A 27,265-nucleotide genomic window follows, 5' to 3' on the forward strand; every position below is an offset into this window, starting at 1 on the left:
CTGTCCTTACCTAGGGCCAAGCCGAAAAGTTGCTCGAACCCAGAGCTGCCCCCATCGAGTGCATTTCAAAAAGATAGGGAGACACAAAAATCAAGTTCTGTTTTTGATTCTCTCACCCGCCCGGCCTGTTCAACCTGCTGGCTCCAGTAGCTGCCTTTGCAGCAGCCGCTGTGAGCCAGGCCTTCACCTGCTGCAAGGAGCGCAAGCCTCATATGGCCTCACGATGCTCCTAGAAGCAGGCATCGCCCTCCTGATGATCCGGAAGGAGAAACTAAAGCCCAGAGCCATGAGCGTGCTTGTCCTCTGTCACACAGCATGTAAGTGGCAGATGCGCGGGTCTCTGTGAGGAACAGGCCTGCCTTAGAGTCTCTGTCTCCCCATCTGGGGAATGGGGGTGTGGTGGGTTACCCTGCAGGGTCTTCGGAGCCTTTCGAGCGTGCGTAGAGGTGCTCTGTGCACAGTCAGGGGTGCAGTCAAGGTCACGCCCTTCTCCTTGGGCCTGCCCTCCCCCACCCAGGCACTGTCTCTGGCAGGGACTGGAGCTGTGTGTTTGGCCTGTGGGTCCTCATGTCTGGAAAGCATGGCTTGCTGGCACGTTTGGCTTTTAGATTCTGGAAATCCCCCCTTCTGTCCCCTACCCTCCATCTCTGAGCAGCTGACAGCAGGAGTCCTGCTGCCAGGCTGGAGGGGGCCAGGCTCTGGGAAGGATCGCTGCCTCCTCTCCAGAGAGCTGCCAGGGGGGAGGTCTGGCTGGCTCAGCCTTTCTCAGGCAGAGCTCCATGCTAACCTCACTTGACGTCGATGTTTCTGGTTTACTGGGAACCAGGCAGAATCCATGGAGTCCTCAAAATATGAGATGCTGAGGTTTTTTCTGCTGGTGTCTGCCTGGCACCCTCCTGGCCCTTCCAGGGAGGGCCAAGGAATTGGGTTTACAGAGACCTGGAGCCCAAGGAGATGAAGGATAAGTGGGGGGGGCAATTCTCTTGGGCTGCCCCCCCCCCCCCCCCCCCCCCCCGAGGCAAGAGTCCTGCGCCCCCGCCTCACTTGCCCTGTGATCTCAGGCACAGCAGGCTGCCCTCAGGGTCACCTGAGCCCATGAAGATGTAGGGAGGACTCGTAATTTTCCCTCTACCCTTTTGAGCTCTTAACTGAGATACAGGACAAATTTACAAGAGAAAACCAAGCAGCAGTTTATTACCACGTATACCTCATGGATCCAGGGGAGATTTCCAGGAAGAGTAACCCCCCCCCACCCCTTAGAATTCAGGCTTAAGCACCATCTTAATAGGGAAAGGGGGGAGGGGGATGGAGACCTCTAGGGGAGAGGAAGTGGTTTTTCGGAAAGACGAATGGGCTCTTAGAAGAATAGATGGGAGGTGTGATAGTTTGTGACACTGTGTGTCTGGGTGTGGCATTCACTTTCTAGGATCCTCTCCTGAGTCTAGAGTCAACCCCTGCCCCCCCCCACACACACACACCAGGGGATCTAGGACTGTTGAGTTCCTTTAGGAGGACCTGTCTTTAGGCAAATCGGGGAGTTCAGAGAAAGCCTTTCCTGCATCTGCTGCTTTTCAGGAGCCGACAGCTCAAAATAATGAATAGACCAAAGCAGCATATTGTGGGGTGACCTTCTGCTACCCTTCATGTGAAAATGGGAGGAGTGCTTCTCCACCGTGTGTGTGTGTGTGAGTGTGTGTGTGTGTGTGTGTATGCTCATGTGCGTGTACGCATGTGCTTGTATGTACAGGTGTGTGTGAGGGAGAGACGGGGGCTTGGGAAATGGGGGGCATTTGGGGTTGTCACAGAGACGGAGGTGGGATGCTGTTGACACAGAACAGGGGAAAGCCAGGGATTCTAAACGTCCCACTGTGTGGGCCAGTCCCACACAGTGAGGGCTGGTCATGTCTCATTGAGGAATTCTGGATAAGATAATTTTTCAAGGTTGAGACTTTTGGTATTTTAGGATCATTAATGGGGAAAAAAAAGCCTGTTGCTGCTTAATCTGAGGAAGAATTTTCTCACGCTATTATAGTTACCATCACTGAGCCCACTGAGCATCAGGCACAGTGCCAAGGAATGAGGAAGCCATCAAAGACCGCATTGCCCTGTAAGAGGGTGACTCTAGTTAATTGGAAGGCCCCTTGGTGGGTGTCACTGAGGGAAGTTTTGGGATTAAGGGCTGGCAGCAGCAGTCCTGTCCCTAACAGGCTGGAGTTGGGACCTGGGAGGAGAGGTAAGATGGGGGTAGAGACCCTCAGAGGGCAGAATGCTGGGTCCTTGGGAGGCGGGGGCCCCAGGAGGCAAATTGAGCAGGGCAAAATTCTTGGAGGTGTGGAATTGGTGAGGAAAAAAAGGATGCCTTAAAACAGGGATGTCAAATGTTCAATATAAAGTTGTGTTCTGCAGTGTAAACATTTTCCCACATTCCTTCTTTAGCTAAATCTAGAGCACCCCCACAGATGCCTTTGGGGAATGGGTTTTTCCTGGTAGTGGAGGAAGGGGCTGAGTATGGCTCCCAGCAGATGCACCAAGGAACTGAGACAGTGCTCCGGGGGCTCCCGAATCATACCCACTGAGTTAACTCTGAGCAGGTTGCAGAGGAGAAGCAGAGAAAGCACGAGAAAGAAAACCTCTCACGTCGAAATCCCAGGGAGGACTTGGGACTGGGAGCCAGGGGCTCATGGCAATCCAGTAACTCCAATCTCGAGGACGACTGGCATTAATTGACTGCTTACCCACACAGAGCAGGTTTGGAGAGTCATATGTAATGGGCGGGAGGCGGGGGGTAAGCAAGCAGGTTATCAGTTCCGGTTAGCTGTGTGGCCTTGGCAAGTTACACACACTTAGCTCTAAGTGTCGGCTTGCTCATCTGTAAAATGGGGGCAACGTCAGCGCTCCCCGTGGAGCTCGTTGTGAAGATTAGGTAGTATAATGCACATAAGGCACAGAACGCAGTCCATGGTAAACCCGTGGTTATCATGATGATAGTCACTATGCTCCGTATCTTCAGGGACAGGGGGACTGCGGCTGACATTTGGGTTCCCATATGTTCTCTCCTTTCGTCCTCACACCAGTTCCATTAGGCAAATATTCAGCTCCCCGCTGTGCAGATGAGAAGTGGAGGCACAGAGAGGGAGAGCAACTTCCCTTGAGGCCACGCAGCTAGCCAGCCCTGGAGTCAGGTTTGAACTCAGGTCTCTCTGACCCCAGAGCCCCAGTCCCGCTGCTCCTCTGGGCAGCCTTCAGGGGCTGAGGCTGACAGTGGGGTGAAGTCCTTTGACAGGTCATGAGCTCCCTGTCCCTAGGCAAACTGGTAGGGGGTTGCTGCCCTGGGCAGGAGCACAGAAGGGTCCTCGCTCTAGGATTCAATTCTGTGACTAGTTTCAGGCCTTGGGAAGGGTTGTGGGAATTTACTGGTGAGTTTCCAGGCCTGGGTCATGAGGTTAGGGGGCCAGGGGGTGCCAAGAAAGCCTGCAGACCCAAGAGGCCACTGTGGCCCTTACCACATGCAGAGGTGGTATGCGTGCGTGCACGTGTGTGTGTGTGCGTGCGCGCGCGTGCTGAATCAACATTGCTTTATCTCCCTCACCAAGAGCCCCAGCCTTCCTGGTGAGGTCACCTCACAAGGAATAGTCTCCACTCAGGGTCACAGGTGCTGACACAGGATATGGGCACAAAATTCCAGGAGGAAGTTGACAGGGGAGAGCTGAAGGCTTGGCGACCACTGTGTCCCTGACATTCTTTATGCAGCAAGCCTGGCTTCTGTTCCCTGGGGCTGGCCAGAGGGTGCCCGGCCTCAGGAGACAGGGGGATTGAGAGCCCCACAGGTGGGTCCGGTGGCCTGGGAGTAGGAGACACTGAGTCACGAAGCTGCTGCGCCACTAACTCATTGGGTGACCTTCTTTTCCATCATCCTTTCTTTCCTTTCTATCTGGAAGTGGCCTGGGCCACTCCTGTGGGGTGAGCAGGGTCCTGGATGCCTGACTGGAATTCCTTGGAATTCCCCAAGCTGGGAAAATGCAGGAGTATTCCCCTAAAAGGCCTGGTGGGTGAATGACTGGCCCAAAGAAACATTATTGCATCAAAGAAAAGGAAAGCAATTTGGTGCAGAAATTTCCGGTAGGAAAGGTACGGGGGACATTCTTGGGGGGGGGTGGGGGGTGCTTTCTTCCTGCTTAGGGCAGTGACCTCACGGAGGAAAAAGAACAGCTGTTCCCATCACCTCAGGGCTGAGTGTGAGAAAATGGACTGGAATTACAGCAAGAGGGATTCAGGTTAGACACTCAGTTCCACCTGATAAAGCAATCACTAGGGTCTCTTACTCCATATGGGCTTCAGTCGGAAGTTGTAAACAGGTTCAGCACGGCTTACAGAAACCCACAGGAACTGAGCAAAAACAGAGAAGAATGGGGGAAGATAAGCTTTCAAATCAACAGTGGAGTTCTTAGTATCGGTCATATTCCTGGTACTGTGTTGGGTGTCTTGGCAATGGGTACATGGTCTGTTTCTCAGAAACTTGCAGCACATTGCTGGAAGGGGTCTGAAAACCAGTCAAAAGTAAAAAACAATAAAAGTTCAAATCCAGGATGTAGTATTTATTGAGCGCTTGCTGGGCGCTAAGTACTTTGTGTACAAGAGACTGGGGAATACGTGGAGAAAATAGTATTAAAGGTCCCTATATCGTGGAGAGGCGGTGTGCTCAGAGAGGCTGCATCCCATGTTCAGGGCCACACAGCTGCCAGGGGTAGACCTGGCTTTCCCCAGTGTGCCCCCGATGTCCACGCTGGATGCCCCAGCTGGGGCCTTATCTCATTCCTTCTCTACCAGGCACTGTGCCACATGGTGGGGGTTCTAGGGACAACAGGTCAGATCCCATCCTCCTGGTTTTACCCTCTGTGGCTGGTTCAGAGGAGGAATTTCTGCTGTTGGAAACTCAAAGTCTGTAGACCCATTCCAGAGGCATTCAGGGAGCAAGAAGCCTCATTTAGGGATGCAGGTGCTTGAGAAAGGTGGGATCAGAGAGGGCACCCAGAGGTCAGGCTAGGTGAGGACAGATGTCCCTAGCTCCAGGATCAGTCACAGAGGGAGGTTCGCAGTGGATGGAGATGTTCTTGGAGTCCCTCACTGGAGTGCCTGGGTTTTCGCGTCCCAATTTTATAGTGAATGCCCCTTGGAAGCAGGAGGGTAGGACGGTTAGGAGCACTGACTTTGGAATTGGGCGTATCTGGACTTCACCCCAGCTCCAGCTCTGTGTGACCTTGGACAAGTTCCTTGCCCTCTCTGAGGCTCTGCTTCCCCAACGATTTAACAAGAACACTTTCTTCGCAGGGATGTTGCGTGTAGAGCATTTTTTTTTTTTTTAAGATTTTATTTATTTATTTGAGAGAGAGAGAATGAGAGACAGCACGAGCGGGAAGAAGGTCAGAGGGAGAAGCAGACCCCCTGCTGAGCAGGGAGCCCGATGTGGGACTCGATCCTGGGACTCCAGGATCATGACCTGAGCTGAAGGCAGTCGCTTAACAAACTGAGCCACCCAGGCGCCCACGTGTAGAGCATTTAGCCCAGTGCTTGGCACATCATAAGCACCCCGACAAATGGGGGCTGCTTTCACTCAGATTGTGACTGGGCCAAGTCCTGTCTCTGCTTTGCTCTCTGGTCTCACTTTCTCCAGATAACAGGACGTCTTCTTCTGAGCAGCTCTGAGAGGCCAGGGCTCTGCCGGAGACTCTGGGCAGGGGCTGACCAGGCACAGTCCCCATGGAGATCAAATTTCCAGCCCCTCAGTGAAGCCAAGTAAACACAGGGGAGACAGTGTGACTCCCTCAGCTGCCCGCTAATGACCAGATTCCCGAGGCCACCGCAGCCGCGGCTGCTCACTCCCAATGTGTCTGGCTCCGGTGTCCCCGGGCCCTGCTGCTGTCACTCTCATGAGACCCTGGGGTTTGGGCTGGGGTGGGGCATCAGCTGCTTCCAGGAGCAGATGGCTTTTCTCTTGGCGTTTTCCTTTCCAGCTCCCTCCTCCCTCTGTTGGTGACTTCACCGGCCCACTAAAGCTGCTCCTGGAGGAGACTGAGCCCAGGATGCTAAGGAAACTCCCTCCCCCAGCCCTGAACGTGCTGCACCCCCATTTCTCTGTGGCCTCAGTTTGGTAACCTCTAAATTCGTCTTCTGTTCTCTGGCTTTTCACTTTCCGAGAGAAATCGCGTATTTACTGAGCGCAACTATGGACTGAGCATAAGTGAGCGAGACGTAGGATCCCAGCCTTTGAGGATTTTACAGTTTCTGCCTGATGAACTCCTGTTCAACCTTCAAAGCCCAGTTTCAAATATCCTCTCCGGGCTACTCATCTCATGCCACTTCCTCAGTGGTTCTCTGCATGTGGCCACAAGAGCTTTCCAGGGGCTCTTTGGGGCCAGCTTGCCTCTTGAGAACCTTCACGGCCCTGCTTCCCTCCAGATTCTCCCACCCACCATTTCTGAGCAACCCATACTCAACCTTCGGATCTCAGCTCAGATGGCACCTCACACAGAGTAAGGGCTTCACCCTCAAGGTCATTATCATGGTCTGTAAATTAAGCATTTATAGTGTGTTTGTATGATTCCTATATGCCTCCCTCCCTAGAATGTAAATTCTACAAGGGCAGAGAGCCTGGTGTTTGATCACTTTTGTCATCTCAGAGTCTAGTATGGGGAGAACTCTCAGTATGCATCTGAAGAGCGAATCTGCTCTTCCATGAAGTCTTCCCTGATTTCCTCAGGTAGTTTCTCTCACATCTGCACATCTCTTATTGCTTTCTTTCTTGTCTGACTTTGCTTATGAATTTTTTTCTGAAATATTTTATGCATACAGAAGAGTATATAAAGTGTGTGTACAGGTTAAAAAAAATAATCTTCAAGCAAACACCCACTTAACTACCACCCAGGTCAGGATAAAGAACATAATCTGCAACTCAAACCCCCAGTGTGTCTGTCCCTCCCCACAAGAGTTAGCTATGACCTTGCTTTTTGATCATTTTCTTGCTTTATAGTTTTGCTATCTACATAGGCATTCCTAAACCACAGAGTTTAATGTTGCCCATTTTTGGAGATTTATGTGCACAGAATCATACTGCACATATTTTTTATATGTGTTTGGCTTCTTTGGCTCAATATTATGTTTGTGAGGCTCATTCATGTGCAGCATGTGATGGCAGTTCATTTCCTTTGCTGTAGATAGAATATTCTATAGTGTGACACCATTTATTTATTCATTAGAGTTTAACTGTGCTGCTATAGGCTTTCTCTTTTGTCTCCTAAAACACACGTGCCTTCAAATTTTAGGGTATATACCTAGGAGTGGAACCCTTGGGTCAGAGGATATACACTGCATCAATTTTATTAAGTAATGCCAAACTATTTTCTAAAGTGTAGCAATTTACACTCCCTTAGCTGTGAATGAGAGTTCCATTGCTCCATGGTCTTGCCGACACTTGCTATTGCCAGATTTTAAATTTTGGCCCACCTGGTGGGTATATTATTGCATCTCATGATCTTCGTTTGCATTTCCCTCTGGACCGGTAAGCTTAAGCATCATTTCATATTGTTATAAGCCATTTGGATTTCCTTTTTTTGGGAAGTGTCTTTCCAAGACTTTTGTTGTTTCTTTTTCTTATTGATTATTGGAATTTATTCTGGACACGAGTTCTTTGTCAGACATGTGTTGTGAATATCCTCTCCCACCCTGAGTTTTGTCCTTTTACTCCCTTAATTGCATGTTTTGGTGACCAGACATGGGAAATTTTAATGTAATAAAATGTATCAAACTTTTCCTTTATGTTTAGTGCTTTTTAAGAAATCCTTCCCTACCTTGGGTTCATAACATCTTTTTAAAACTTTATAGTTGCTTTTCATGTTTAGATCTGCAGTCTACACGGGCTTGGGTTTTTATTTTGTTTTTTTTGTGTGTGTGGTTTTTTGGTATGGTGTGAAGTAGAGATTGAGGTTCATTTTTTTCTTCCACATGAATATCCAATAGACTCAGCATCACTTGTTGAAAAAAATGTTCTTTCCTGACTACATCCCCTTTTCATAAATCAGGTGTCTACGTGCCTGGATCTGTTTCTAGATTCTGTTTCACTGGACTGTGTGTCCATTCTTGTCCCAACATCACACCTTTCTGTAGCTTTACTTTACTATTCGGTAGCTTTTTTTTTTCTTTTTTAAAGATTTATTTATTTATTTTAAATGATTTTATTTATTTATTTGACAGAGAGAGAGACACAGCGAGAGAGGGAACACAAGCAGGGGGAGTGGGAGAGGGAGAAGCAGGCTTCCTGCCCAGCTGGGAGCCCGATGCGGGGCTCAATCCCAGGACCCTGGGATCATGACCTGAGCCGAAGGCAGACGCTTAACAACTGAGCCACCCAGGCACTCCTACTTATTTACTTTAGAGAGAGAGAGAGAGTGCTCGAGGGAGGGGCAGAGAGTCTCAAGCAGACTCTGTGCTGAGCGGGGAGCCCAGTGCAGGGCTTGATCTCACAACCCTGAGATCACTACCTGGGCCGAAACCAAGAGTCGGATGCTTAAACGACTGTGCCACCCAGGTGTCCCTATGCTATAGCTTTATACTAAGTCTTGACAGCTGGTAGAGCAAGTCTTCCATCTTGTTACTCTTCTCTAAGAGTGTCTTGTCCTGGGCCACCTGGCAGGCTCAGTCAGAAGAGCATGTGACTCTTGATGTTGGGATCCTGAGTTCAAGCCCCGTATTGGGTGTAGAGATTACTTAAAAATACTTTTAAAAAAAAAAGAGTGTCTTGTCCCTTTGAATTTCCATACGCATTTTATTTTTTTTAAAGATTCTATTTATTTATTTGAGAGAGAGAGGGACAGTGAGCATGAAAGAGAGACAGAGAGCACACCAGCAGGAGAGGTAGAGGGAGAAGGAGAAGCAGGGAGCCCGATGGGGGGGGGGGCTCGATCCCAGGATCCCCGGGATCACAACCCAAGCTGAAGGCAGATGCTTAACCAACTGAGCACCCAGGCGCCCCTCCTTATGCATTTTAGAATCAACCTTTCAAGTTCTGCTAACACACACACACACACACACACACACACACACACACACCTCTGAACTTCTGCACTCAGCCTTCGAAGCACTTAGCACTGGATTATAGATGTTTATGTGTCTGCCCACCCCACCCCCTTCCCCGGCCCTGATCCCTGGTTCTCCCTAAAGGTATCAGTTCCCACAAGCCACTCGAGGCTTGAGCATCTTTCCAGGCTGGGTGTGAATCTGGTGTTTGAAAACATGTGTGCAACAAAGCCCCAGCAAGCCAGTTATCTCATCTCATCTTGCATTCAATCAATGAAACTGCAGTCAGATCCATGCTGGAGGGAAGCTGGCTGTGTTGGATGTACTGAGAGATGTTCTAGAATATTGTTCTCCAACATGGCACCTCTGTAAAGAATTTTCAAGGATGATTATAACGATGCCCAGTGTTTTTACATGCTGACTTAAGAACCAACTTTCGAATATGACAGGATTCCACTTACCCTCTATGGCACCAACCTCCCTGTAACAATTTTGTAAGCTCCTTGAAAGCATCGTCTGTCTGCCTTCTCCCCAAAGTTCTTCCAAGAGGACCCTGGCACATCGTAGGTCCTCAGTAAATGCTGGAGTTATGATTAGTAAATGCTGTTGATTCTTCCATTCTACCTGCCTTCCACAAATTTTTTGTTTAAAGAATGCTTTCAAAAAGCAGATTTATTGAAATATAGCTTACATGGCAATAAAACATATCCATTTAAATGTATGTTTTGACAAATGTGTATGTAAATGGCCCTCTAACTTCCACAAATGCTCCTTCCAATTCATTTCCCCAGGGTGGCCGGAGGGAGTTTTTATAGTAAATGCATCAGATGACTGCCCTGCCCTTGCTCCCCCACATTCTTAAAACCTTCCACTGGCTCCCACTCAGCTTATGAAAATAAGCAATCACCTACCATAGCCTTCAAAGCCCTGCCTGACCCAGTCCTGTCCACCCCCTGGATCTCATTTTCTCTCTCCCTCCCGGTTTCTCACTGCATTCCAGCCATGCCGTCTTTTTCTGTTTCTCTCAACCCACAAGGCTCTCTCTTGCCTCTGAGCCTTTGCAAATGCTGTTCTGTCAGGAATACTCTTCCTTGTATCAGTTAACTATTGCTGGGTAACAAACCACCCCCAAACCTAGTGTCTTAAAACAACAACCGGGGGCGCCTAGGTGGTTCAGTCGTTAAGCGTCTGCCTTTGGCTCAGGTCATGATCCCAGGGTCCTGGGATCGAGCCCTGCATTGGGCTCCCTGCTCCGCGGGAAGCCTGCTTCTCCCTCTCCCACTCCCCCTGCTTGTGTTCCCTCTCTCGCTGCTTCTCTCTCTCTGTCAAATAAATAAATAAATAAAATCTTTAAAAAAAATTTAAAACAACAACCATTCATGATTTCTTAGGAGCCAGTGGGTCAGCCAAATGGTTCTGCTGGTCTGGGTGGGACTTGGTTGATCTTGGTTGGGCTCCCTCACACACTGGTGATCCAAGGGCTGTTGGCTGCTCTAGGCTGGCATTGGCTGGGATGGCTGAGACACCGTGGCTCTCCTCCATGTGCCTCTGCCACCTCTCCAGCAGGCTTGTTAGGGGTGAAGGCAGAAGCCCAAAGGAAGGTAGGCTCTGGCAAGCATGTTTTCAAGCCTCTGCTCTGGTCAAGACTCCTAATGGCCTATTGCTAAAGCAAGTCCATGGTCAAGCCCAGATTCAAGGGTGGGGAAATAAACAGACTCTGTCTCTTGAGTGAGAAGAACTGTAAGGTCTCAGGGTAAAGTCTAGACACAGAGAAAGGAGCAAAATAGGGGCATCTTCATCCCTGTCCCTTCTTTCTGTCTAGTACCTTCTTATACTCTGCCTTTTCCTTGGATACCTTCCCCTGGCCATCCTGGGGGACAATGGTCCTCCCCCAGTTCTTTTCGGGGACAGCCCCGGTCTGCTTCCTTCACAGCCCCCAGCACAACCTGTAATCCTCTTATGTGTGTGTGTATGTGTGTGTGTGTGTGTGTGGTCCCAGGGCTTGGCAGGAGGCAGGGACCACTCTGCGTTCTTTGTGCCTCCAGGCTCAGCCCAGGGCTTGACACATAGAAATTGCTCAAGAAACATTTGTGCATCAGCTAATGACCCATCAGGGCTGCATTCTTGGAGAAAGGAGAACATGTTACGCTGTGCCTCTGGGAGGTCAGTCCCCTTCCCTGAGCTGCCATATCCCAGAAGGGGGGTCCTAGAGAAAGCAGCTCCCACACTTAGCCCGAGCCCCAAGGCTGCCCTTGTCATTAGAAATGAGGTTCACAGGACAGCCTGAATGCTTGCAGCCGGCAGCCACGCCCCCGCTGGAAGTCACACCGCCCTGCACCGAGGGTCAGGCCATTCTGCCCCAGGGGACGTGTAGGCCTTGCTCCACTGTCCTTTGATCTTTTTTTTTTTTTAAAGATTTTTTTTTTTTTGAGACAGAGAGAACGAGAGAGAGAGAGAGAGAGAGAGAGAGAGAGAGCACATGAGAGGGGGGAGGGTCAGAGGCAGAAGCAGACTCCCTGCCAAGCGGGGAGCCCGATGCGGGACTCGATCCCGGGACTCCAGGATCATGACCTGAGCCGAAGGCAGTCGCTTAACCAACTGAGCCACCCAGGCGCCCCTGTCCTTCGATCTTAAAATAGATTAAAGGCCACCCTGTGAGGGAGGACCCCTGGAGTTTCAGAACTCAAAGATCAGAGCCTGCGGGTCCTGAGCCCCTGTGGGGTCGGTGGGCTGAGGCCGCCGGGTGGGGTCGCATCAGTGGAACAGGCCGGCCTCTGCCTGCCGGGTCTGATTCTACCCACTGAGTCCCCATGGGATCCCCTGCTCCGTCCCCCTGTGTTGTGGCCCAAGGGGCAAGCCTGCCCAGCTCACCATTTGGGTCAGCGTATTCGAAGCATGTTGTTGAACCGGGACCTTCTTCGTCCTCTGCAACGTTCACGTCAATACTAGTACTAACAGTAATACTAGCAACTGCAATTCACTTGGCACGTACGCTGCGAAAGATATTTTGTGTATCTTGGCTTGTTCATTGCTCACAGTGGCTGTATGACTTGGGTCACAAGCCACCCCCAAACCTAGTTTTACATCACCATCCCGTTTTACAGATAAGGAACCAGAGAGAGCGAGGGGTGTGCCTGAGGTCTTAGGTTTGAGATCTGAGGTCTCAGAGATTTGAACTCAGGTCCCACCAGCATTGAAGCCGATGCCCTCATCCACCACCAGGCCCAGGCTGCCCCTCAGCCCTCCCTCCGGCACCCAGGGCCTGGACTAGACCTCTGGGTCCTGCCCTCCTTCCCTGCCCCTTGGCCCCATAGGGTCAGTGTCTGAGTAAATCACTCGAGGCCTGCCTCAGCATCTCCTTTGTCCCCACGAGCTGCCCCCCCAGTCACTCAGCGACCGCCCCGGCTGGCTGCCTGGGTCTGAGCCGAGGGCAGGCCTGGCTGCTGGTTCAGGGTGGGGAGGGCCTTGCGAGAGCTGCAGGTGCTGCCCTGTCAGGGGCCTTTGTCTCTCCCATAATCGGGGACCTGGGGAGGCCGTGGGCCAAGCCCTTGGCAGAGCAGCTGGCTGAGCACGCTGAGTGGAAGCAGATGTGCCCGGGGCCGTATCTGGCCTGGTGCCAGCGGGAGGGGGGTGGCAGCCAGAGGAGCCCTCGGACCTGGGAGGATGCTCGGTTTTTAGAGCCAAGGGGAGGCTGAACACAGAACAAAGCTGCCTCAGAGCCAAATATTTTAATCTGTCCGGTTTAAGAAAGAAATCGAATCTTCATTTTTGTAGTATACACCAGAGCTGGTTCTGAGCCAAAGGGAATTCGAGATTGACCCCAACGCCTGGTTCAACTTACAGATGGGGAAAACTGATGGATGGCAGGGACGTGCCCAAGGTCACCCCGCTCTTTAGGAACTAGGACACCTTACAGATTAGGGTGATGCTTGGGGTCCCCAGCCTTCCTCGTACCACAAGGTACGTGTGATCATCTTTCTTATCTGGCCTGAGTGTGGGCCTCGGAGCCATGAGGTTTTCCAGAAGGGACACCCACCATTCTAGGAAGGGGAAAGATAGCCAGCGTCCACCTGTTCAGTCAGGTTAATTCCTGCTGCAAGGCCACACTGGGCTCCTAAACCCTTTACTGGCAGAGAGATGCATCCCCCGGGAGAGGAGAGCCTGCCTGTCTTCGGTGACCCTGCTCGTGGGGTCTTTTGAGAGAGAAAACTCCGCACTGCAACTGGGAATCCCAGGTTCAAGTCCTCAGTCTGTCTCTGACATGCTGTGTGACCTTGACAAGCTGCTGCTTTTCTCTGGGCCTTAGTTTTTCCATCTGAAAAATGGGGTAATAGTATGCTAAGGCCTTCTAGACAGCAGAGAGTCTATTTTGAAAATCTGTCCATTTCTTGAGAGCTTCCAAAGCCTGCCCTCTGAGATAGGAAGAGCAGTATTATCACTCCCTGAAGGGAATTGACAGCTCAGAGAGGTGCAGTGACTTGCTCAATGACACACAGCATCCACAAAGCTGTGGGATTGGATGGAGGTTTTTTGATTTCTAGCTCTGCGGTCATCTCCTCCCCAGGAGACCACTGTTCTCTCTGCCAGACCGTGTGGGGACAGCAGGTATGGCCTTCCGCGCTGAGGGCCTCCATCACCCCTCATGGGGGAGCTGAAAATGATGGCAAGGATCAAAGCACGGAGGCTTACTTCACCTTCCTAATGGAAGGGGCTTCAGAGGCTCAACACAGTTCTTGGCCCTAGACCCTCTTCGGCATCCCTGCGGGAGAGTGAGGTCAACTAGCCTCTGCTTGGACCACTCCCAGACAGGAAGCTCACTACTTCCTGGAGCAGGTTAGCTCGGACTATGAGAAAGTACCCTCCACCTGACTCCTAGTCAAGATCCCTCCTGGAAGTGGGCCCGTTGGCTGCTCTCTTGCTCCGAGCGCTGACGGATCTCCCTGCAGCCCCCTCACCTGGCTCCCGCTGAGACTGGGACTGCCCTGTGGGCCGGCAGGAGGGAACCGGCCTCTCTCCCCGCCCGCCCCCCCCCGAAGCAGGAGAGGAGCCTGCGAGCCCCTTGCCTGGACCTCATGGGAGGAGGGACGAGAGTTCTGGGACAGGCCAGCAGAAGATTCACTGGTCTGGGAATGAGAACACCTGAGTCTGCACCACATCGAGTCTACCAGTACTTGCTATGTCATTTTGGGTGAGTTGTTTTGCTTTTCTTGGCCTTAGTTTTCTCATCTGTAGGATGGAGATGTTCATAACCCCTGCAGGGCCCACGGGGCTTGTATAAAACCTGCTGGGAGGGGTGGTGGAAGGGGAGACCTTCACAAAGTCAAGCACTGGACACAGGTGAGGATTGTGCAGAGAGAAATCATCTTCAGGTGTGACTCCGGACAAATCTGAGTCTCGCCGGCCCTCCTCCGGCTGTGGGCGGGGCCTCGGGCAGGTGTGCCTGTGACCTCGGCATGCCTGCTTCACGGACTCCACAAACTGCTGGGTCCTGGGGCTGCGCCATGGGACAAGGGACACGGGGCCAATAGGGTAGGAAGCTTGTTCTCTTCTGATGGCAACTCAAGACGTTTTTGAACATATTGAAGCAAACATGAATACATTCTGAAACAGAAGGACAATGTGGCGTACGGACTGAAGGTAAAACACCAGGCTGGAGAGACCCCAAGCCGAGGGCAGCCTTTGCCCTCCCCGGCTCTGCCCTGCTCCCTTCCAGTCCCCACCGCCACCCGCCTGCTGGTGCCTGTCCCATTCTCTTTCTGTAGGAGAGGAACTTTAGGGAGAAAGTTTGTGTGGTCCCGTGACTGCACAGGTCAACCCCCCCCCCCCGACTCCTGGACCCCTCCTTTGGCAAACTCTGCTCTTATTTATTACAAACTTGCCATTCAGAAATCTTTTTTTTTTTTTAAAGATTTTATTTATTTATTCATGACAGACAGAGAGAGAGAGAGAGAGAGAGGCAGAGAGAGAGAGGCAGAGGGAGAAGCAGGCTCCCAAGGAGCAGGGAGCCCGATGCGGGACTCGATCCCGGGACCCTGGGATCATGACCTGAGCCGAAGGCAGACGCTTAACCATCTGAGCCACCCAGGCGCCCCGCCATTCAGAAATCTTGATGAAATGTCTGAGCTCATTTCCCGTCCTTAGAAGTGGTCGTCATTACCACCATCACCATCTTCTCCCACGAGCAGCTGTTAGAATCCTCTTTTCTGACAAAGCCAGACCCCATGGTCTCACCTGGGAAAGCTGAGGCTCAGAGAGGCTCGGGGTGTTCCTCAGCCCATTGCTCTGACAGTCCCGGGCACACAGACTCCCGGGGGGAGTCTGGCTGTGGGTTCCGATGCGGGAACCTGCATTTCCAGGCATCTCCCAGGCGAGCCAATGTTGCTGGTTCAAGGTCACCCTTGGACCCCACAGCCATTTATTTAGTAATGGCACTGGGGCTGCCGCCAGCCTCCTCTGCCCCACTGCACCTGCCCACCCTCCCTGCGCCTGCCGTCAGTGGACCCGGAGAGCACAGAGTGCCTGACACCAGGCTCAGGTGGTGCTGTATCCCCAAGAAACCAGGTCTTCTCTGCCCAACTGAAGAACTAGAAGATGAACATATCATAACCTCCAGTGTGATAAGTGACTCAGGCAAGAATCATCAGTGTGCGCTGGGGCCACAGGGTGGGAAGTGTTGGGTAACAGGATACCATCAGTCTTGGAAGTGTCACCCCAAAGATTACTTGTTAACTACAGCGGGGAGTGTGCTTTGGTGCTGGGAGGTCTGGCAGTGACCGCCTACACGGGCCATCAGCTGGACCTTGGCCATGCTGAGATACCACCCTTGCTGGAGACAGTTGGCCTGAGGCGAACATGGGAATCCTGTGGGGACATTCTGCAGGGCTTCTGGCCTGGGTTCTTCGAAGGGTCTAGTATCATGAGGAACAGAGTAGGGGTGACATAACTGCCCAAGGCCGTACATGATGCTTGATTGGATCCCGGGCGAGGAAAAACAGCCACAAAGCACGTTTGGGAGGCCACCGGGGAAACGTGAGCATGGACTTTGGGTGATGTTGGGTGATGTTGCCGTGTTAATGCTCATTATTGTTGGTGTGGCGCTGGTGTGGGATTGTGGAGGGGAATGTCCTCCTTCTGGGGAGATGCACCCTCAGGTGTTTGGGGATGAAGTATCATGATGTCCCACCTTCCTTTTGGGTGGTTTGGCAAAAGGGAAATGTGTGTGTGGAGAGGGAGAGACAGAGACAGACAGACTCGAGCACACACAAAGGTCATCTCGGTGAAGGGTATTCTCTCAACCATCCAGTGGGTTAGAACATTTTCAAAATAAAAAAAGGCACTGAAAAGCCATAAATCCTGACTGAAATCTCTCCGAGAGAAAAACAGATAAGACTTAAGACTTACATCCTGTGACAGAAAAAATATCTTAAATATCCTCTCCACCCATCTTCTATTCAGAGTCTCACTTGTTAGGGAAACTGTTCTCTATAGAATCCTTTTTGCAGGTAGGATGCCTGGGTGTGACAGTTCACTCCGGCATCCTATACTTGGCCAAGCTGCTTAAAGCGTTCTGTACCTCGGCTTCCTCATCTGTACAATGGGAGAGAACATGAGTACCCACCGACGGTGTGGTTGTGGGGATTAAATATCAGGATGCCAGGGCGCCTGGGTGGCTCAGTTGGTTAAGCGACTGCCTTCGTTCGGCTCAGGTCATGATCCTGGAGTCCCTGGATCGAGTCCCGCATCGGGCTCCCTGCTCGGCAGGGAGTCTGCTTCTCCCTCTCCCGCTCCCCCCTCTTGTGCGCTCTCTCACTCTCTCTCAAATAAATAAATAAATAATAAAATTAAAAAAAAAATATCAGAGTGCCAGTGGGGCACTGGGCTGACGGCCAGTGCTCAGTAAATGACATGACTGCCCACGGCAGGTTGTCCCGCCCCAGCCCCAGCCTTTCTGGAATGTTCATCTAAGTGAGGGCTGGCCCCAGCTGAGGTTTCCCAGGCACCTCTGACCGTCCATTCCGCTGTGGGTGGCTGGACATCAGTACTGCTCCTCCTAGGTCTCCTCTTCTGGCCCATGGGATGGTCGTGGGGGAACCATCACCTTGAGGCTGGGCATGGCCACGTGCCTTGCTGTGGCCACCAGGTGGAGGCATTTAACCACAGATGCTCCGCCTCCCTAGCTCTCTTCCCACGTTGACAGGCAGGGGCTGTGCGGAGCCTGCACGAGGTCCTGCCTGCACCCGGGGTGGACTCTGAATGAGTGAGAAATACGTCTTTGTGGCTTTAAGCCTCTTGGATTTGGGAATTGTTTTGTTTCCAGTACAACCTTATCTATACCACCGATAAAGCAGGGTTGCCCTGTCCCTGGCCAAGGCTCCCTGGAACGCTCATCTAGAGGAGGGTCAGTCTTAGCAGGCACTTCCCAAGCGTCTCCGACCCGAGCCGATGCCCTCACCCCCAGGAGCCTCTGAGCTTGGCTCTGCCAGCCCCTGGCCATCCCCTTGCCCTGGCCGAGGGCCACTGACCCATGAGCACAGAGAGGGCCGCCCCTTCCCCCAAATATAGGCTCTTATCAGCCAATCTGCTGCAGGACGTTTGGTCATTGTCTTAGTCTAGACATCAGAATGAAAATCTCTTATCAGCTCATGTACTAGGGAAGTTGGGTTGGGCGGTATCAGGGCCAAAATCCCTCTGCCTCGGGCACAGCTGCCGCTGCGGCATCGAACATGAAGCTTGTTGGAAGGGAAACCAGGGGCGAGGGAAGGAGCCCTGGACTGGGAGCCAGTAAGCCTGGGCTCCGGCCCTGGCTCTGCTTCTCACTGTGCGGCCTCAGGGAGTCTCTTCCGTTCCCGCCAAAGATTGAAGAGCCCTGCTTTTTCCTGCCCCAGGGCCTTTGCCCTGGTTATCCCTGCCTAACAGCGCTCACCACTCAGCTCACCGCTCACGGCCTCCCTCTTTACCGGCTTATCTCTTGCTTATTTGGCACATCTCAGCCTGAAACACAGGGTCATTGTGTTCAAAGCAGCCCGCACACCGCCTTCGGAGCACACATTTGTTTGCTTTAATTACTTTAATTTAAGTCATTACTTTAATCACTACTTGTTCAAAGACTGTCTCCTCTCTAGGCTGTGAGCAACATGAAAGTGACAATCTGCCCACCTTTCTGTGACCCAGTCAAGGCTTGGTGAAGGAAGGAGTGATGTGTGTGAACAGACCTGTGAGAGGCTCCCTGACAGCCTGGGCTTGGGGGGGGCGTGGAGTTTAAAGGTGTCCAGCTCCCCTCTCCCCTCCCCTTCTCCCAGGAAGTCCCTCTTCCAGCTCCCTTGGGCAAGGGCTAGGTGTGGCCTAAGTGACTTGGTCCTGTGCTGCCCCCTGGTGTCCACTTCTAAGATAACGGCCCCAGGCCCTCCCGCTCCATGGAGGAAACCGCCTGGGAGTTTTCGCTGTGTTGTTACTGCAGACAACAGCCCTGTGAGACCGGGGTTATTATTGCCCATTTAATCAATGAAGAAAGCCCTCATCTGCCCATTTAGCTGGAAAATATTCATCGAGTACCTATTATTTACCAAGCACTTTGCTGGGAGCTGGTGCTTCACTTTCTACCCCAATGGAGCGTCCATTTAGTCTGCCAGGAGGAGGGAAGACAGTAAATGCCATGAACACACAGAATGTGTGTGTGTGTGAGAGAGAGAGAGAGAGAGACCAGCACGTTGATGGACCAGGCATTAACTGACTCATCCAAGGTCACCCAGATGCCACCAGATCTGAGTCCGGTTGTAATGATCACAGCTGATAGCTACATGAGCCCCAGCGCTGTTCCAGGCGCCAAACTCAGTGTTCCCTACATGTGTGTTAACTTGTTTTATCCTGACAACAACCCTGTGGTTATCCCACCTGCAGAGGGGGAAACAGGACACAGAGAGGCTAGGTAACTTGCCCAAGGTCACTTAGCTGCAAAATGGTGGAACCAGGACTTGAACCCAGGTGTTTTGGCTCCAGAACCTCTCTCCTTAGCACCGTGCTACACGGGCGAATTCTAGGAGCTTTGACATCCAAGGCTTCAGTGATGGTGGCCACAAATCCAGGGCCATGTACCCTCCTTCCCTAGCCAAGAAGGATCAGAAGAGCTCATCCTGGCTGGTCCCCTGTCTCCAAACCATCCAAGATGGCTGAGTAGCATCCTGTCCCATGGCTTGGGGAGATTGGGGAAGAGAGGGTACCATGGATGGCCCCTGCCTCTCACAGGTCTGTTCACACACATCACTCCTTCCTTCACCAAGCCTTGATTGGGTCACAGAAAGGTGGGCAGGTCCCCCCAAACCACAGAAAGGTGGGCAGGTCCACCCAGAACCAACCCTGCTAAGGAGGGAGATGAAGGCCAAGGGTGCAGAGAGCCAAGGAAGGCTTTTCAGAGGAGGTGAGGGGTGGGCCTAGAGAAATGAGTAGGATTTGGATGCACAATTCTGTGGGAGGGGCAGAAGCAGAGGGAATGGGGTGTGCGGCTGCTGGAGGGTGAAAAAATAAAGCTCACTACAGGCTCTGAGGTTCAGGCTTCCCTAGCAGGCTGAGGAACTGGGCTGCCTGTGTGCTGGGGGCCCTTCAGGGGAAGGACGTGGTCAGGTTGGGGCTTTGGAAGAGCCTTGGGCTGCAGAGTGGAGGGGTGGGCAGGGGGCGGGGAAGTGAGACCTGAACCAGGGACACGAGATGGGGGCTGTTGCAGGTGTCCAGGTGGGAGGGGCAGGGACAACCAGGGAACAGGGATGAAGACTCAGAGGCTGAAGCCAAAGGTGAGTTTTGGAATCACAGAATCTGCCCCCTCCACCTACCACTTCCTTTCCTCCAATTTCCCCTCAATCACTCCACTCTGCTCTTGCTTTGTTAAAGAACAGTTTTTCTGACACTTGCTAGCATAGTAAAGAGTTTATTTAAGACTATTGCAATAGGGGAGAGAGGTTGGGCTTAACTCTGAATACAGCAAAGACAGCAGGGGATTTATAGCAAGGAGCAGAGGGGGCTGTCAGTGGATGGGAAATGACTAAGAGGAGGAAGGGTAGGGAAATGTTTGCTAAACTGACCTAATAGGATTCTTGCTAAAGGCAGGCCAAGAACTTAGTAGATATCAAGGGTAGGGGGATTCTTGCTAGGCTGAGCAGAATTTTTTGCTAAAACATACGCACACGTGTGTGACCAGGTGTGAGTGCACATGTATATGCACACATAGACATGCACACATGCCTGTGTATACACATGAACTCATGCACACCCCACACGCACCCATGTACACGTACACATGCATGGACATGGATGCATACGTGTGCATACAATACATACCCATGCGCACACATGTGCACACGACCATAATGTCCACACAGACGGCCATGCATACACGCATGCATGTGCACGCACATGCACTTGTGACACCCTGACTCTGACCCCCCCCATCCTGCTGGGGCAGGACTGCCTTGCCCCAGGGCCTGGCATAGCCACAGCCTGATGACCAGGGCTCCTGGGGTATCTGCTGACTCCGGCCCTGGCCAGACGACCCCACCGATCCTCTGCTGCCACCTTGTGGCCACTTCCCAGATGGCAGCATGTAGGAGGCGAGGTCTTTCCCTGGTTCCCCGTTCTGGGAAACTCTCAGCCACCCTGGAGCCTTGCCCAGCCCGGAGTGCTTGGTTTTGCCAAATGCTGTGGGTGATTTGTGGGGCCTGGAACAGGGTGAGGGTCCCCACTCTCCCCACTACCCCCTAACCCCTTCTTGTCCCCTCTCACCTCCAGGCCTTCACAGTGCTTTCCTCTGCTTGGAGCACCTGCCACCCCCCTTTCTCTGTGAGCTCTTTGGGGGAGACTTAACTGTGCTCTGCTCAGTATCTGGGGACCTCATGTGGCCTCTGACCCAGACAGGTGTTCAATGAGTTGAGGAGTGAGGGAGAAGGAAGGGAGGAAGAGAGAGGGGGAGGGGAGGATGGGAGAAGGCTGGCAGCAGGAGGAAAAGATGGCTTGATAAAGTGTCACCAGGGGGCCGTGGGCCCTGCATCCCAAGAGATCAAAGTTTTAACCAGGAGAGAGAACAAAAGCGTGAGATTTTTTTCACAATCTTTTAATCTGGCTCTGAGTTATTGTTTGCTTGCTATTATTTTTATTAGGAGACGGAGGGAGTCCTCCTCTCTAAATGCCCCCAAAAGGCCAAAGTTATGAGCAGGTGTGTTGTCACCTCCATGTAAGAGGGGGCAGGTCCCCTCGTTCCTCAGTGTAGTGGGGCAGCTGGGGGCCGCCTAATCTGTAGCAGGGGAGGGGCCATCTCTGCAGCTGAAACTTTGAAAACCATGAGAGAAACCTCAGTAGTAGGGGCCTGAAGACCTGGGATGACAACTTGATACTGTTTTGAGTCGATCGCAGAAAACCCCTTTCAACCGGTGTCTCCCTCTTGGAGTTCTGAATCTTTCTCTCACTGCCTTATAAAGAGAAGCATTTAGACTTTTTAAAGGCCTGGCAAGGAGCAAGGGCATCTTGTCTGATATGTGACCAGGAGTTCATTTTGTCAGTGTTACTTGAACACGCATTATGTGCCAGTTCCTGTTCCGAGGTGCAGAGATAGGGCCAGGAATGACAGCAGACAGAATTGCTGCTGGGGAAGGGGGGCCGAGAGTAAGCAGGTTCCCAGAGCTGTATAAAATCATGCGGGCAGTGATGAGGACATGAAGAAGAATAAGGGTATGCGTGTGAATCCCCCTGAAACGAGCAGACAAGGAGGCGGGACCCTGTGATGGGTACCCTGAACAGGATCTTTTAATTGGTTTAATTCTTTTTTTTTTTTTTAAGATTTTATTTATTTATTTGACAGAGACACAGCAAGAGAGGGAACACAAGCAGGGGGAGTGGGGGAGGGAGAAGCAGGCTCCCCGCCGAGCAGGGAGCCCGATGCGGGGCTCGATCCCAGGACCCTGGGATCATGACCTGACCCGAAGGCAGACGCTTAACGACTGAGCCACCAAGGCGCCCCTAATTGGTTTAATTCTTAAAAATTACACAAGTAATGTAGTTTTAGTATAGACAATTTTTGAAAGTACAAGTAAACAAAAAAAGGTGCCCACGATCCCTTTGGCTGCAGGTATCCGCCCGCCTGGGATGGAGTGTTCACACTTGACGTGATTGAAGACTGAATCACTGACTGAGAGAAATGTCCTTTGGAACTACTGTATGATTGTCGTGTTTGAGCCAAGGGACCACCATGCCCTGGGTGTGCCTGTCTCCTGTGGTCCTGTTACCTGGCTGCTTGGGACTCCGTGTTTGTCACTCCGGTCGAGTGCTGGCCTTTCCACACGAGGGGGGCATAAAGGAAGCGGCAGACACAGGCTATGGGCCTGGATTCCAGCCCAATGTAAGCGGTGGCTGTGTTGAGGCCACTTAAATCTCTCCCCAAAGAGATGACCAGGCGATTTCCCAACATAGAGACTGGATCACTTGTAGATAAGTGTCATAAGTATTCGGGCTCAAGTGACGTTCAAGAAGTACACGTTAAAACACCACCACCCAGGGGCAACTGGGTGGCTCAGTCACTTAAGTGTCTGTCTTTGGCTCAGGTCATGATCTCAGGGTCCTGGGATCGAGCCCCGCATCGGGCTCCCTGCTCAGCTGGAAGCCTGCTTTCTCCCTCTCCTTCTCCCCCTGCTTGTGCTCTCTCGCTCTCTCTCTGTCAAATAAATAAATAAAATCTTTAAAAAACAAAACAAAACAAAAAACCCAACACCACCCAGGGGTGTCTGGGTGGCTCAGTTAGTTGAGCGTCTGACTCTTGGTTTCGCCTCAGGTCATGAGTTGTGAGATCGAGCCCCACATCATGCTCCACGTTCAGCATGGCATCTGCTTGAGATTCTCCCTCTCCCTTTCCCTCTGTCCCTCCCACTCGTGCGCGCGCTCTCTCTCCCTCTCTCAAATAAATAAATAAATAAATAAATAAAATCTTAAAAAAAACACAACCCACCCAGAAGATTAGCAAAGTAGCAAGTTGGATGGTATTAAATGTAGGAATGAATGTGGGAAACAGCCATCATGCACCACCAGTTAGGCAGGGGTCGGGGAGGGCAGCTGTAGATACAAACACAAATAGTATGGTCATTCTGGAGAACCATCTGGAACCAGCAAACCCACTCCTTGACTTTACAACCTGGAGAAATCCTTACCCAGAGCAGCACCGTTTGGGATGAACGGGAAGTAAGAGGTACCCCAGGAGCCTGGCACCTGGGGAATGACTCAGTGAGCACAGAGGAGGATGTCCATAAGGGATGCCATTTGGCAAAGAGCAGCTACCAAGTATGTGACCTGATGGCACCTTGGAACAGATCTTAAAAGTAGGGTTAAGTCTAGAGTGGAGCACCATCTGTAAACATGAGCTCCTATCTCATTGGCATTTAGAACTGCAGAAATTCTGTTTGTTCTCCAACCCGCTTCCCACGGTATGCAGCTGCCTTTTCTACGTGGATACTTCTTAGGACTTTTCCTTTTATTTCTGCTTTGAAAATGTTGCCCTGACATCACCCAGAATGTCCTGGGTCCTTTTGATACACAGTTGTTTCTGCAGCTCAGAAGAGGTTCTTTGTGTTGCCTCTTTAATGATAGAGATTGTTTCATTTGTGGGTTCTTGTTCATGAACATCATTTTTTTTTTTATTCATTGCTTGTCTCTTCTTCCCCATTTTTCTGAAACAATCATGCTATCAATTGTGATTTTTATTCATTTGTCTTTTTCTTCCGCGTTCTTCCTTCAAACCACCCATTCGATGATGTGCGGCATCCATGCTTCCGTTTACTATTTACTGTTTAAGTGTGGCTTGGGTCCTGCCTTCGTGCTCTTGGCTTCCTTGCCATCCTTCCCACCCCACATCTCATGCACCCCCCTTTTGCATCTCATCTTGTCACTTTTCAGAGGCTCCCTGCCTTCTTGGGCTTCATGAGGATGCCTGAAATGACCTTTGGCGGGTCATTTTTGAAGGTTTGCTCACCTCCTGGACACGGCCCCGTTTCTCATAAGAGAAAGTACAGTTGCTTTTTATTATTATTATTTATTTATTTGAGAGAGAGCACGAGAGAGAGGGGCAGAGGGAGAGGGAGAGAGAATCTTAAGCAGACTCCCCACTGAATGTGGAGCCCGACGCACTCATGACCTGAGCTGAAACCAAGAGCCAGATGCCCAACCAACCATCCAGGTGCCCTGCAGTTGCCTTGCTCATAGCCTCCATGTTGGTTTTCCCCTCCTTACTCATCCTTGAGTGAGGCTGGACGGCCGATTTGCTCTCTCTTTGCGGGGCTGGGGATCTGCACCTCTGGTCCTCCAGCAGGAGGGCAAGTGGATGTTTGCACATAGCAGTCCAATTTCCTGTCTCTGGCAAATTTTCACGGGGTCTTTGTGACTTGCCTGTCACCTCCATCATCTGCTTCTCCATCCCTCTGAGTGACGTTGGTTGACAGAATTGTCCCCACTGGGGGCATTACCACGGACATTTTCTCATGCCTCCCTCTGGACTGGACTCCATGTCTCAGAAGAGCTGCCTTCTTGCCAACGTTCTCCTCTTCAATTTTTTTTTTCTCCTCTTCAATTTTTGAAGGTTACAGAGGATAGCTCCTCATGTCCTGGTTGGCACGGGCCCTGGGTCAGGGAATGGGGAGCGGGAGGAGGAGAAGGTGTGAAGCATTTTCCTGTTTTTTTCTCTTCAAGATGGCTCTTTGTACTTAGGAAGTATTCTTTTAAAAACCCAAGCTGAGGGGCCCCTGGGTGGCTCAGTGGTTAAGCATCTGCCTTCAGCTCAGATCATGATCCCAGGGTCCTGGGATCGAACCCCACACTGGGCTCTCTGCTCGGTGGGAAGCCTGCTTCTCCCTCTCCCACTCCTCCTGCTTGTGTTCCTTCTCTCGCTTTGTCTCTCTCTGTCAAATAAATAAATGGAATCTTAAAACAAAAACAAAAAAACAAAGCTGAGGGGCGCCTGGCTGCCTCAGTCTGTAGAACATGTGACTCTTGATCTTGGGGTTGTAAGTTTGAGCCTCACGTTGGGTGTAGACATTACTTAAAAATAGTCTTAAAAAGAAAAACCCAAGCTGATCATATGACTCCCTTTTTGAAGCAACTTATCCCCTCCCCCATTGCCCTCGAGTGAGGGTCTGAGTCCCTTATTATGCTTCCCAGAGTTCTGTAGAGGATCCATCATTCCCTCCTCTCCAGCCTTTGTTCCCCACGCTGCCCTTAGACTTGGTGCCCATTCCTCAATGCACCACGCTCTCCACAGACCTCTGTACCTTCACACAAGCTGCTTCCTTGGGCTCAATGGCCTTGCCCTTCCCACTCCATCTCTACCTGGAGGAGACTAAGATAGGGCTCGGGTGCATCTCTTCCAGGAACCCGTCTCTGATGTCCCTGACTGGGTGAGGTTCCCCCCCACCACCACCCCATGCTGCATTCTTTCATCCATTCGTGCCCTCCATGCCTCCTGGATCCAGTTGAGTTTCAGACACTCTGGCATCCCTTCCTGCACTGGACTCTGAGGGGCAGGTCTTATTCACGGTCTCCAGGGCCCAGGAGCAGGGCCTCAATCACTGCGGGCAAATCTACCCGAGCCGAGCCTCCACTAGAAGGCAGCTATGTACAAATGTCCCCTGGAGACCTAATCCCAACGTGCTGGGCTCCTGGGAAGAACAGTCAGAAGGGCCCACCTTCTCTAGCAAGGCAGCTCTAGAATATCCCAGTCTTCTGAAACAAATCCTTCAGCTCTGCCCTTGGCCTGCCCCCGGACCACACATCCTGTTAGTGCAATTTTATTAAGAACATTGTAGAATCCAGGAAAGCATTTGCGGGCAAAGGAAAAAGAGGGGACTTCTGGTCGCGGTACACGCAAACAGTGATAACAGGTAGAAGGCTCTGCCCAAAACCTCAAAGTCTGTGTTTAGAAAATGCAAGGGCAGAACCAACCTCAGATAACTGGACATTCACTAAACTACCCTTTTTTGTTTAGCATTAAAAAGAAATACACACCACGTTGCCTAAATTGCTTTAGAAATCTGCAAAGACCTAGGCATAATGTGTCTTTCCAAAGACAGAATCTCAATCCTCCTTTGCTCGTGGGAACAGAATGTAAAAATAATCACCAGCTTTAGGGTTTGAATGCCACCTCGACAGGAGGAGGTGGAGTGCAGGGGGCAGAGCCGGCCTCACACGTTAAGGTGGGCAGAAATTAGCATCCTGAACTGCCCGCTGTGGAATTGTCATTTAACCAGGTTAAAAAAAGCTATTCCCAAACAGGCTCCTTCTGACGGCCTCAGAGCTGATGTGGAAGCCGCCAAATGTGTGTATTTGTGGAGTGGTAAGTAGGTCAGATATTTCTGTCGCTAATTATTACTTGTGAAAAAATATGTCGTGAGCTTGCCTCAGGGAGAGAGTATCGGAAGCAGCATTGATCTTTGGAAACTCCAGCCAGATTTATCCCTACGGGGCTGGAATCCTGAGGACAGTCAGACGAGGAAGAAAAAATGTCCTAAATCCAGGTGCATGTGGGACAGTTGCGGGAACTCCAGCAGGAAGTCGGGAAATCTGGGTTCTAGCCCCTGATTTTCACTTCCCTCGTCTGGGCTTCAGTTCTCTGGCTGGGTTGGATTTGATTTTCAGTACAAAGGTTCTGATACCATGACCTCATCAGTGGAAGGTCATTTTCTGGGGACCTGGGATTTCCCTTCCGTTTTAGGGGTAGGTTTTTGTGTCCTGGGAGGTATAAAGGAATCAGCTCAGAAGTGCGATCAGCGTATTTTTGGCAATGAATCTTAGTGGAAAATTTTGCAGCACCTGGATCAGACCCACGTTCTTAAATATCTGTTGAGTGTTGAATATGTGTTGTACACTGTGGCAGGCATGATGGACACACTCAAGCATCTGACCGTGCCCACTCCTTTGTGCATCTAGGATTGGTGGTCACCGATTACTTACTTTCAGAGGGTGAGATGATATGCCCAGAGTTACCCAGATAGTAAGCAGCAGAATTAGGATTTGAACCCAGCTTCTCATTCCAGTATTCTAAACCAGCCCCCAGAACTATGCTTGAGTGAGCAGTTAGGGGGACAAAAACGCCCCCTCCCCTTCCCTTGGTTGTGAAGTCTGGATACCAGGGCAAGATGCTGCTCTAGGGGCGCCTGGGTGGCTCAGTCGTTAAACGTCT

The sequence above is a fragment of the Neomonachus schauinslandi genome, chromosome 13 (genome assembly GCF_002201575.2).
Source record: "Neomonachus schauinslandi chromosome 13, ASM220157v2, whole genome shotgun sequence".
Lineage (NCBI taxonomy): Eukaryota > Metazoa > Chordata > Mammalia > Carnivora > Phocidae > Neomonachus > Neomonachus schauinslandi.